The sequence below is a fragment of the Bos taurus genome, chromosome 3, assembly GCF_002263795.3.
Source record: "Bos taurus isolate L1 Dominette 01449 registration number 42190680 breed Hereford chromosome 3, ARS-UCD2.0, whole genome shotgun sequence".
Lineage (NCBI taxonomy): Eukaryota > Metazoa > Chordata > Mammalia > Artiodactyla > Bovidae > Bos > Bos taurus.
Window position 1 is genome coordinate 87660285 of NC_037330.1, and position 12646 is coordinate 87672930.

Below are 12646 nucleotides of genomic sequence, written 5' to 3' on the forward strand. Positions count from 1 at the left end.
GCTCCTCTGTCCATGGGGATTCTCCAGGCATGAATACTGGAGTGGGTTGCCATGCCCTTTTCCAGGGGATCTTCCCAACCCAGGGGTCGAACCCAGGTCTCCTGCACTGCAGGCAGACTTTACTGTCTGAGCCACTAGAGAAGCTCTAGTTTCATGTTATCATATTAGAAAATGAATGTATGGAATTCAGGTAATGCCTCCAGCAACACTGCATGGTAGGTATTATTTTCATTGCCTTTTTAGATGAAGAAAATGATATGGTTGAGAACATTCAAAAAGGAAGGACATTTAAAAGGAAGGACATCATCAAAGGTATGCAGGCCAGAAAAGGGATTCATATAGGCCCTGCAATATATTAACAACCCACTTTATGTCACTGTTTTGGGGTCCAAGGAGTTCAGTGTGGGTGTTGGGAAGGGTCAGGGAAATAGTATTGGCAAGATTTTATTTTTTATAATTTTTAAAAATTAATTTATTTTAATTGGGGGCTAATTACAATATTGTGGTGATTTTTGCCATACATCAACATGAATCAGCCATGGGTGTACATGTGTCCCACCATCCTGAACCCCCCTCCCACCTCCCTCCCCAGCTGCTCCCTCTGGGTTGTCCCAGAGCACCAGCTTTGGGTACCCTGCTTCATGCACTGGTCATCTATTTTACATATGGTAATATACATGTTTCAATGCTATTCTCTCATATTGTCCCACCCCCGCCTTCTGCCACATAGTCCAAAAGTCTGTTCTTTACATATGTGTCTCTTTTGTTGTCTTGCATATGAGGTCATCATTACCATCTTTTTAAATTCCATATATGTGTGTTAAAATACTGAATTGATGTTTCTCTTTCTGGCTTACTTCACTCTGTATAATAGGCTCCAGTTTCATCCACATCATTAGAACCGATTCAAATGCATTCTTTTTATGTCTGAGTAATATTCCATTGGGTATATGTACCACAGCTTCTTTATCCATTCATCTGCTGATGGACATCTAGGTTGCTTCCATGTCCTAGCTATTGTAAACAGTGCTGCAATGAACACTGGAGTACATTTGTCTCTTTCAATTCTGGTTTCTTCAGTGTGTATGCCCAGCAGTGGGATTGCTGAGTTGTATGGCAGTTCTATTTCCAGTTTTTTAAGGAATCTCTACACTGTTCTCCATAGTGGCTGTACTAGCTTGCATTCCAACCAACAGTGTAAGAGGGTTCCCTTTTCTCCACACCCTCTCCAGCTCTTATTGCTTGTAGACTTTTGGATAGCAGCCACTCTGACTGGCGTGAAATGGTACCTCATTGTGGTTTTGATTTGCATTTCTCTGATAATTAGTGATGTTGAGCATCTTTTCATGCATTTGTTAGCCATCTATATGTCTTCTTTGGAGAAATGTCTGTTTAGTTCTTTGGCCCATTTTTTGACTGGGTTGTTTATTTTTCTGGTATGGAGCTACATGAGTTGCTTGCATATTTTGGAGATTAATTCTTTGTCAGTTGCTTCATTTGATATTATTTTCTCCCGTTCTGAAGGTTGCCTTTCACCTTGTTTATAGTTTCCTTTCATTGTGCAAAGCTTTTAAGTTTAATTAGGTCCCATTTGTTTATTTTTGTTTTTATTTCCATTACTCTGGGAGGTGGATCATAGAGGATCTTGCTGTGATTTATGTCAGAAAATGTTCTGTCCATGTTTTCCTCTAAGAGTTTTATAGTTTCTGGTCTTACATTTAGATCTTTAATCCATTTTGAGTTTATTTTTGTGTATGGTGTTACAAAGTGTTCTGGTTTCATTCTTTTACAGGTGGTTGATCAATTTTCCTGGCACCACTTGTTAAAGAGATTGTCTTTTCTCTATTGTATATTTTTGCATCTTTTGTCAAATATAAGGTGTCCATTACTCCTTGGAAGGAAAGTTATGTCCAACGTAGATAGCATATTGAAAAGCAGAGACATTACTTTGCCAACAAAGGTCCGTCTAGTCAAGGCTATGGTTTTTCCTGTGGTCATGTATGGATGTGAGAGTTGGACTGTGAAGAAGGCTGAGCGCCGAAGAATTGATGCTTTTGAACTGTGGTGTTGGAGAAGACTCTTGAGAGTCCCTTGGACTGCAAGGAGATCCAACCAGTCCATTCTGAAGGAGATCAGCCCTGGGATTTCTTTGGAAGGAATGATGCTGAAGCTGAAGCTCCAGTACTTTGGCCACCTCATGCGAAGAGTACTCATTGGAAAAGACTCTGATGCTGGGAGGGATTGGGGGCAGGAGGAGAAGGGGACGACAGAGGATGAGATGGCTGGATGGTATCACGGACTCGATGGACGTGAGTCTGAGTGAACTCCGGGAGTTGGTGATGGACAGGGAGGCCTGGCGTGCTGCGATTCATGGGGTCTCAAAGAGTTGGACATGACTGAGCGACTGAACTGAACTGAACTGAATTGATAGATGCATAGATTTATCTCTGGGCTTTCTATTTTATTCCATTGATCTATATTTCTTCCTTTGTGCCAGAACCATGCTGTCTTGACGACTCTGACTTTGTAGTATAGTCTGAAGTCAGGCAGGTTGATTCCTCCAGTTCCATTCTTCTTTCTCAAGATTGCTTTGGCTAGTTGAGGTTTTTTGTGTTTCCATACGAATATGGGTGTTGGGAAGGGTCAGAGAGATAGTATTGGCAAGACTTTATTTTTTATATATTTTTAAATTTTTTCTTTATTTTTGGCTGTGCTGGTCTTCTTTGTTGCATGCAGGGTTTCTCTAGTTACGGTGAGCAGGGGCTACTCTTTGCTGCCGTGTGTGGGCCTCTCTTGTTGCAGAGCACAGGCTCTCGGTGCATGGGCTTCAGTAGTTACGGTGCGTTGGCTTAGGCACCTGCGACATGTGGAATCTTCCTGGACAAGGGATTGAACCTATGTCCCGTGAATCGGCAGGCAGATTCTTAACCACTAAAGCACCATGGAAGCCCTTGGCAAGATTTTAAAATCTGAGTCTTAAAATCAACCAGATATGGTATTGTCTTTGTTTTGGTTCTCTCAGAAGTAAACTCTGAGACAAAGTTTCAGATGCTAATACTTAAGTTGGGAGGTAATACAAGATGCACTAGTAGGAGAGAGGGAGTGTGAAACAGTGAAGGAAAAAAGCCAATTAAAGATGCTTTATCAAATACACTACCTTTCAGGGGAAATGGTACATAATACCACTGGGAAATTCTAGGAGCCAGTGTTGAACATCCACCGCTAAGTTATTCCACCCATGGTGCAAGGGAGCTAGGATATTTCTGCTTGTCCTGTGGGGGACAGAGAAGTTTTTGGTGGCCAAAGAAAACATCAGGCAAAGTTGCAGATGCTGGCACTTGGCCAATGGACTGATCTCAGGGGAAATGGTGAGGTTGAGTAAGGGTAGGATGACAATACTGTCTGCTGCAGTCTACTTCTGGGACTGCTCAAGTCTACTTATGCCTAAGTTTCCTGCAACTTGGCACTGATGCTGCAAGACTGTGACCTGCCATAACTCTTAAAGCAGACAAATGAACAAACAAACAAGATCAGCTGCAGAAGGTCAATAGGATATAGTCTCTGCTGCTGCAGCTGTCATTAAGGCCATTTGATAATCATTCCCTCCCCTCATTCTAAATTGCACTTACTCTTGGCTAGCACTTCCCTGAGCTTACACTTCTTGGCTAGTGTGGGGTGACCCAGTTTCTTATCCATGAGGTGCCAGGACTGTCAGTTATCATGCTTTTCTCAGGCTGGCATTTCTGCAACTCCTGTTCATTGTTGTTACTGGACATTTAAGAACTAAGAGATGTTTCTGTACATCCTCTGAGTTCTAGATGTACTCCTCCACTCCCCTAATGTGTAGCATGAAACTCTGTCTCCTTATGATAATAACAGTCACTCACCTCTGGTACCATAGCAACTCCTTTTAAAAACTGGCTTCTCTACTGTTTTGAGAAGTTCAAAATATTGAGAGAGCAAACATTTGCACAAGTTCCCTCAGGGTGTCACTGGGAGTGATTGTGCCAAAGGCCATTTCTTCCCCACTTTTATTCTTGGATCCATGTATTGTACCTGTCAGGCATGGCCATCACTGTAGAATGATCAGTGGTCAAAATATAAACTGTATTTTCTAGTAAGATGGCACTCTAATACTGCAAGGTGTCATCCCAGAACATGCTTTAGCTGTGCGTTTAAGAGCCATTCAAACATTCTGTCAAGCCGGCAGCTTTGCATGGTGTGATATATGGCCGTATAAGTGGAGCTCATGGTCATATGATGTGACCATTGCTTACAACTGCTGACATAAATTGGTTACCTGGCTCCAAGATTCTGTTATGCAGGAGCCCATGAATCCCTTGGGTGGTGGTGGTAGTGGTGGTGGCTGAAAAACTGTGGGAAAGAAAGGCAAACTTATACCTGGAATATGTATCTATCCCAATTAGAACAAATCACTACCCCCTCCAGAATGGAAGAAGACTGATAATAATTAGCTTGCCACCAAGTAGCTGGTTAGTCTACTCAAGAGATGGTACCATAATCAATGTTCAGATTTGGGCTCTGCTGTCTATAGGTTAGACATTCAGCAGCAGTGGCTCAGTCTGTCTTTGTGAGAGGAGCCAGTGCTATGGGGCATGGCTTCCACTCTTGACACATAGATACTTGGTTTTTGAGTCCATTGGGCAAGCAGTGTGATGGCTGAGGACAGAAACTCGTTGCCTACCTGGAGTGAATTGTCATATCCAATTGGTTGTTTAGTGCATTCTCTAGAGCAGATGATTTCTTGTGGGGCTTGATATGAGACATCCAAGCAGGGCTGTTGGACAGAAGCAATATATTATCAGGCCATACCAGTATATGAAGTTGACTCCTATTGAATAGTCCTAGACTTTTACCTACTCTGTGGGTGTTAGGGATTCCCCCAGAAAAGTCAAAGGTGTGAACTGAGAAAGACATGTAGGTATAAAAGAGGTAGGTGACATAATTACCACTAATAAATATGAAATTTCACCTTGGAAAAGATACATGAGGTTCGATTATGGATATGGCCATTATAAAGTTGCAACTTGTGAATTATTGTGAAGTGGTAAATGGAGGATTATTTGAAATTGGACACAGTTTTATACGAGATATGGACGAGTGTGGCTCATAACACATGCAGTGCAATGAGGTAGCTGGTATGTGTTTGAAGTGTGTATATGTGTTACGGTTGTTTGGTCTCTAATTCATGCCCGACTCTTTTGTGACCCCATGGACTATAGCCTGCCAGTCTCCTCTATCCATAGGATTTCCCAGGCAAGAGTACTAGAGTGGGTTGCCATCTCCTTCTCCAGGGGATCTTCCCGAACCAGGGATCAAACCCGTGTCTCTTGCATTGGCAGGCAGATTCTTTACCACTGAGCCACTTTGTTTATTCCTATGTAGCTTTATTCACCTGGGTGTTCTCATAGCTTACTTAGTGTTTCTTGCAAGGCAAAAACACTCTCAAACAAAAGTGAAATTGTTTTCATGCTCAAATTGTCCCTAAAATGTCAATCATTTTGGAACAAATTTATGTTTTCAAAAGAAGCACTATAAAAGAACTGACTGCATCTCTATAACCATCGGTTATGTAGCAGGCCTAGAATCTTCTTAAGGTTTATTTCTCATCCTCTGTTGTGCAGGTGTCAGAGGAGGGCATCCAAGTGACTTGTCATTTTCTGCCCTGGAATTCTGACTAACATGAGGTCATCAATATAGTGGACCAATATGACCTGTCGAGGAATGTCCAGATGATCAACTTACCTCTTTTTAATGGCATCAGTTCAGTTCAGTTCAGTCGCTCAGTCGTGTCCGACTCTTTGCGACCCCATGAATTGCAGCATGCCAGGCCTCCCTGTCCATCACCAACTCCTGGAGTTCACTCAGACTCACGTCCATCGAGTCCGTGATGCCATCCAGCCATCTCATCCTCTGTCGTCCCCTTCTCCTCCTGCCCCCAATCCCTCCCAGCATCAGAGTCTTTTCCAATGAGTCAACTCTTCGCATGAGGTGGCCAAAGTACTGGAGTTTCAGCTTTAGCATCATTCCTTCCAAAGAAATCCCAGGGCTGATCTCCTTCAGAATGGACTGGTTGGATCTCCTTGCAGTCCAATATCCAATAGTAAAAGTTAATGGAAAACAACAGCAACCAGAGTAAGACAGGACAAATGATTCAAGCTCCTCAAGAATGAAGATTTAGATCACACTGTCAGGTAAAGAACCCAATCATTTGAGGTCCTGGCTGAGAATGAAGGAAACAAGGAATAATAAAGAAGTTATAAATACCAACTATGGCCTTAGACCCATGAAAGAAACAAGGATGGTAGCAGGTATTATTATCTTTTCTTTGTTTGTTATGAATACATACACATACATACACCCATGCAAATAAATATACACACACTATTTTCTTTTTTTCTTTCTCTCCTCCTTTCCCCGTATTATTCCACCTAAGGACTGACATTGATGATTAGTGTTACAATATGGTGTTTAATTGAGAGAACATTCAGGAGTAACTCTGATTACATCTGAGAGATTCAAATATATACAGAGCTGGATGTGGGTGCTGAGTAACCAAAGGGGTGGACTGTGCTGGTTAGTAAGCTACGACTGTCTATCAACTTCAAATCTACCATTTCTCACACTGTTTTGCAATGCTGGGACTGGGGCTATAAAAATGCACTTCTCTGTTATTAGCTGGCTTCATGCTAGTTTCTGCAAGACTAGAACCTGAAAGAGGGAGAAGGCCTTCTGGCCCCAGTTTCCTTCCTATTCCTGCTACTGTTAGCCCAGCACAGCTCCTTACCTGGAAGCAGTAGTTGGCTCAGTATCAGGTTGCTTCCGTTTCTAACCTCTTGTCACACTCCCAGAACCAACCTCTTTACCTCTCCTCTGAGAAAGAAAGTCCAGAACAACTGTATTCCTCTCCTTGGGGATTTCAATCTTGGTTCCAACATCATTGAGCTGTATAAAAGGGTGTATTTGGAGTTGGGAGGCAACGGTTTAATAACTTGTGCATGTTACTTATAAAAACATAAAATATACAAACAATAAAAGCTGGAGAGGATGTGGAGAGAAAGGGAACCCTCTTGCACTGTTGGTGGGAACGTAAATTGATACAACCACGATGGAGAATAGCATGGACATTCCTTTAAAATGCTAGGAATAAAACTACCATCAGTCAGTTCAGTCAGTCAGTTGTGTCTGACTCTTTGCAACCCTATGGACTTCAGCACGCCAGGCTACCCTGTCCATCACCAACTCCTGGAGTTTGCTCAAACTCATGTCCATCGAATAGGTGATGCCATTCAACCATCTCATCTGGGACAAGGCAGTGGCAAACCACTTTAGTATTCTTGCCTTGAGAATCCCATGAACAGTATGAAACTATCATATGATCCAGCAATCCTACTACTGGGCATATAGCCTGAGAAAATCATAATTGAAAAAGACACATGTACCCCAATGTTCATAGCAACATTATTTACAATGGCTAGGAATGGAAGCAACCTAAATGTCCATTGACAGATGAAAAGATAAAGAAGATGAGGTACATATGTACAATGGAATATTACTCAGCCATAAAAAAGAATGAATTTGAGTCCATTTGAATTTGAACTGACTCAAATTAGAGTCAGTTCAGCTTTACTTTGATGAACTTAGACCCTGTTATACAGAGTGCAATAAGTCAGAAAGAGAAAAACAAATATCATCTATTTATGCATATATATATATGGGAAATCTAGTAAAATGAAATCAATGAACCTATTTGCAGGGAAGCAATGGAGATGCAGATACAGGGAACAGACTTGTGGACACAGCGGAGGAAGGAGACGGTAGGACATGGAGAAAGTAGCATCGACATGTGTATACACCATGTGTAAAAGAGATAGCTGGTGAGAAGTTGCTGTATAACACAGGGAGCCCAGCCAGCGGTTCTGTGATGACCTAGAGGAGGGGTGGGATGGGGAGGGCAGGGAGGTTCCAGAGGAGGTGATACAAGTATAATTATGGCTGATTTGCATTGTTGTACGGCAGGAACCCGGAGAAGGCAATGGCACCCCACTCCAGTACTCTTGCCTGGAAAATTCCATGGATGGAGGAGCTTGGTGAGCTACAGTCCACGGGGTCGCTGAGAGTCGGACACAACTGAGCGACTTTACTTTCACTCTTGTGCATTGGAGAGGGAAATGGCAACCCACTCCAGTGTTCTTGCCTTGAGAATCCCAGGGACGGGGAGCCTGGTGGGCTGCCGTCTATGGGGTCGCACAGAGTTGGACACGACTGAAGCGACTTAGCAGCAGCAGCAGCACGGCAGGAACCATCACAACATTGTAAAGCAGTTATCCTGCAATTAAAAAATAAATGAAAAAAACATTCCCCAAGTGTTTGTCCTTCCGAAATAACCCCCTCTTGGATCATAAAGTGAGCCTGCTGACTCTAGAAAGAGGGTGAACTTCTGCCTCTGGGCATGGAGGTACCTACCTCTGTTCTTACTGGGGACAGAAAGTACTCTGTTTTTGTGGAAAGCCTCAGGGTCTCTCCAGGTCTGAGAGGGAAATAAGGACTATCCCTGAAGCTCTCTGATGCAGTAACAGAACACAACAGCGAGGGAGAAGACTGGCTGCCACTACCCTCAACCCATAGCCTGAGACAAGGAAGTGAAGCAGGGCTTCGTGCAAGCCTTTGTTTCCAGCCGTCTGGCAAGCTGGAAAATGAAACTTTCCACAGTGTCCGTCTTAATTATGCATGAACACAGTTGATTTGCGTATCCAAATATGCACCAACGTGGAGTGAATGGATAATTGCTGCCTGGTGGCTGGCTGCAGAAGAATGAAAAAAGTGGGCAAGGCTTACAATGTCCTCTAACCTGTGTACTAACCTGTCTGATCCCTCTCCCCTAACAGAACTGTGAGGATTGCAGAACTGGCTAAAGTCGAATGTCTTTGCTTTTTTCACCCTTACTCTCACTCATTACCAGCCCTCACCAGCAACTTCCTTGCAGTCTTTCATACTTCTTGATACCTTTAGATTTTCTTAACCTTTCAGAGAATAATTTGATGGGTAAAATCTGCCACTAGGTCACAATGTACGTATGCATGCTCAGCCGCTTCTGTTGCGTCTGACTCTTTCCGAACCCAAGGACTGTAGCCCACTAGACTCTCTGTCCAGGAGGTATTCCTGGCAAGAATACTTGAATGGGTTGCCATGACTTCTTCCAGGGGATCTTCCTGACCCAGGAATCAAACACATATTTCCTATATTGCAGGCGGATTCTTTACTGTTGAGCCACTGGGGAAGTCCACTGGGTCATGATGAGCGCTTGGAAAATCTCTATATTTGTTTGGACCTGAATTTTCCCACTTGCCAACAAGGAATTTGGACTAGATGATCTTTAAAGACATTCCAGGTGTACAAATCCTAAAGCTGTATGAAAGTGAAAGTCACTCAGTCATGTCCGACTCTTTGAGACCCCATGGAGTATACAGTCCATGTAATTCTCCTGGCCAGAATACTGGAGTAGGTAGCCTTTCCCTTCTCCAGGAGATCTTCCCAACCCAGGGATCAAACCCAGGTCTCCTGCATTGCAGGTGGATTCTTTACCAGCTGAGCCACCAGGGAAGCCCAAGAATACTAGAGTGAGTAGCCTATCCCTTCTCCAGGGGATCTTCCTGACCCAGGAATCAAACTGGGGTCTCCTGCATTGCAGTGGATTCTTTACCAGCTGAGCCATCAGGGAAGCCCAAAGCTGTGTATTATGGACTAAACTGTATCATGTCAAAATTCATATGTTGAGGTCGTAACCTCCAATGTTATTTGGTATTTGGAAATGGAGGCTTTGGGAGGTAATTACAGTTAGATGAGATCATGAAGGTGGAGCCCTGATTCTATGGGATCTGTGCCTTTATAAGAACAGATACCAGAGAGCTTCTCTCTTCTTTCTCTCTCTCTCTCCCATGTGAGGACACTGCAAGAAGGGAGCCATCTACAAGCCAGGCAGAGCCTGCACCTGAAACTAAACCCTGCTGGACCTTGATCTTGGCCTTCCCGACTCCAGAGCTGTAGAAAATACGTTTCTGTTGTTCAAGCCACTCAGTCGATGGCATTATGTTATGATAGCCTGAGCTAAGGCACTGTGACTCTGCTTTTCTGATTTGGGCAAGTTCTGTCTCCTCCTTGCTCTGCAGTTTTCTCACTGGTAATTGAGGAGTTTGATGCTGCTGCTGCTAAGTCGCTTCAGTTATGTCCGACTTTGTGCGACCCCACAGACGGCAGCCCACCAGGCTCCCCCGTCCCTGGGATTCTCCAGGCAAGAAACTGGAGTGGGTTGCCATTTCCTTCTCCAATACATGAAAGTAAAAAGTGAAAGTGAAGTTGCTCAGTCATGTCTGACTCTTAGCGACCCCATGGACTTCAGCCCACCAGGCTCCTCCGTCCATGGGATTTTCCAGGCAAGAGTACTGGAGTGGGGTGCCATTGCCTTCTCCAATTGAGGAGTTTAGGTTTGATTAAATTATATCTAGGGACCTTTCCACATTTGAAGTTCTCTGATTCTTACTCTTCAGTGTCACAGATGGAATGTACTGCTCCTTCTGGAGATACTTTCAAAGAATTGAAGTAATAGTCTTCTCTTCCCTTACTTTCCCTTCTCTCTCCTTCCCTTCTTTTCTACTCTTCCGTACTTCCTCTCCCCCACCCCCTCCTCCTCTCTCTCCCTTCCTTCCTCTTGGTTACAAGTCACACAAGCAAACTTGAATGTAACCATGGAGAGGAGTTTTTTTGTCTTTAGGAAACCAAAATCAAGGAATAGTCTAACTACCAACATTCAGGAATAGCAGGCATGCAACTGGGCCTTGGGAACTCTAGGACGTAGGTTCAAAAGCCTTCTGCTCTTTTCCATGTTGTAACTTCATTTGCTCTCACCATAGATCAGCATTTTCCCAGGGTGAGAGACATAGTAGGAAAAGTCTTGAGTTTTACATCTGCCTCTAGGAGGGACTAACCTTGGCATTCTGGGTTTTTTTCAAAAATCCCAGAGAGGGGAGTTCTTAGCCAAGCTTGGTGCAGGTGCCATCTCTGGGCCAATCAGCTGCAGCTCAGAGTCAGGGCAGTTTAAAAACCAAGTCTTACTTAGTGGAGCCTGGGGTAGGGCAGCTCCCAGTGGAAGGGAGCATGTTTATGCTGATTCAGCATTCCAAGGACTATGATTATCATAATGGAATGGATTTTTCATGGTGGAATATTAGGCCACAGAGGAGGGGTCATGAGAATGGAGCTGTTGACCTCAAAGGTTGAGAACAGCTGAGGGGCAGGTAGGAACTATGACTATCTCAATTTTATTCACGATGCAACTAAAGCTTAGAGAGTTAGTTAAATAATAAGACAATGGTAGAGCTGAGACTGAAACCCAGGGAGTCTGATTTTAAAGCTCATTTCCTTAACCTCTAGGTTATCATGCCCCAGAGCTAGAAATTTCCAGCCATGCTTTTTTTAACAGACACTTACAAGGCACCATCATGGTAGGTGCTGAAATGAACAAAGACAAGATTCTCTGTCATGAAAAGCAGTCCAGTAAGGATACAAACAAGCATGTAGTCATTACACACAGAAGAATTTTGTACACACAATGAAAGCCTTTCCTTAGTGCTCTGATCTGCAAGAGAGCAGAAAGCACCTGATGAGGACACCTCCAGACCTAGCTTGTTCAGGTGAGCCATGGAGTTATTTCTCTCTAGCCACATGCCAGCCTAAGAACTTCTTGGTACTGGGGAAGCAGGCAGGATGGCTGAAGCTGTGATCTGTAAAGGGGGCCATGCCCTGCCTCTTTGCAGATCGACAGCCACAACCATCATGACAGACTCCAGCTGGTAGGTAGGTACATGGGCATTCATTATGTTTTCTGAATCTTTTTTTTAATATCTGCAATCTCAAAATAACAATAAATCATGTTGCAGAAGAATTTCATGACATGAGAAAATATTCATAACATAACTTTAGCTGGAATCAGTCTATTTACAAAGCAATTTATTTAGAATAATTCTAATTTGGGGGTAAAAAGTTAAAAAAATCAAAGTTATTTACCTAAATGGTGAGATTTTTGAATTTTTTTTTGTATTTACAAATATTGTATGAGGAGTATGCATTACCTGTATAATTAGGAAATAAGTTATTATAGTTCCTAAGGTGATTGCTCCAAAGTCTGAAACTCTTTTGTTTCAGGATTTTACTTTCCACAAACAAGCACACGTGATTGCTCCTGATGGTGACTTGACAGCCCGTTATCTTACAATGTGTCTCTAAATGATTCCTCTGCATCTTTTCACAAAATCTTATGTTCTCTGTCTCCTTTGCTTGAGGGAGTCCAGCTCTATGGCTGTGAAAGGGAGGCCATGTTTTTTGCAGAAACAAGCGGAAAGCAGGGTAAAGGCAGATACAAAGATGGAAAGGCTGCAAGAAGAGATATAGCCTCAGTGATTAAAGCTGATCATAGATCCGTATAAACAAAACGTGCCCCTAAGTGTGCAGAGATGGTGCTTTATGGAGTCCGGAAGGCCTTCACATCCGCAAATGTGTTTTATGGTCACAACAGAAACTTGCTATTCCCACAACAAGCAGCTATTTCAAGTCCTCTGCCTTTGCATGC

At 43.2% G+C, this 12646-nt stretch overlaps 1 long non-coding RNA gene across 1 annotated transcript; it reads right to left on the reverse strand.

Annotated features, from left to right (window-relative positions):
* Window positions 1-368: 368 nt before the first annotated feature.
* Window positions 369-7292, reverse strand: LOC132344902 (uncharacterized). Its single transcript, XR_009493974.1, has 3 exons — window positions 5767-7292; window positions 4706-4798; window positions 369-4374 (listed from the first exon to the last, which is right to left on the reverse strand). It is a non-coding gene; the product is annotated as an uncharacterized lncRNA (long non-coding RNA).
* Between the last annotated feature and the right edge of the window lie 5354 nt (window positions 7293-12646).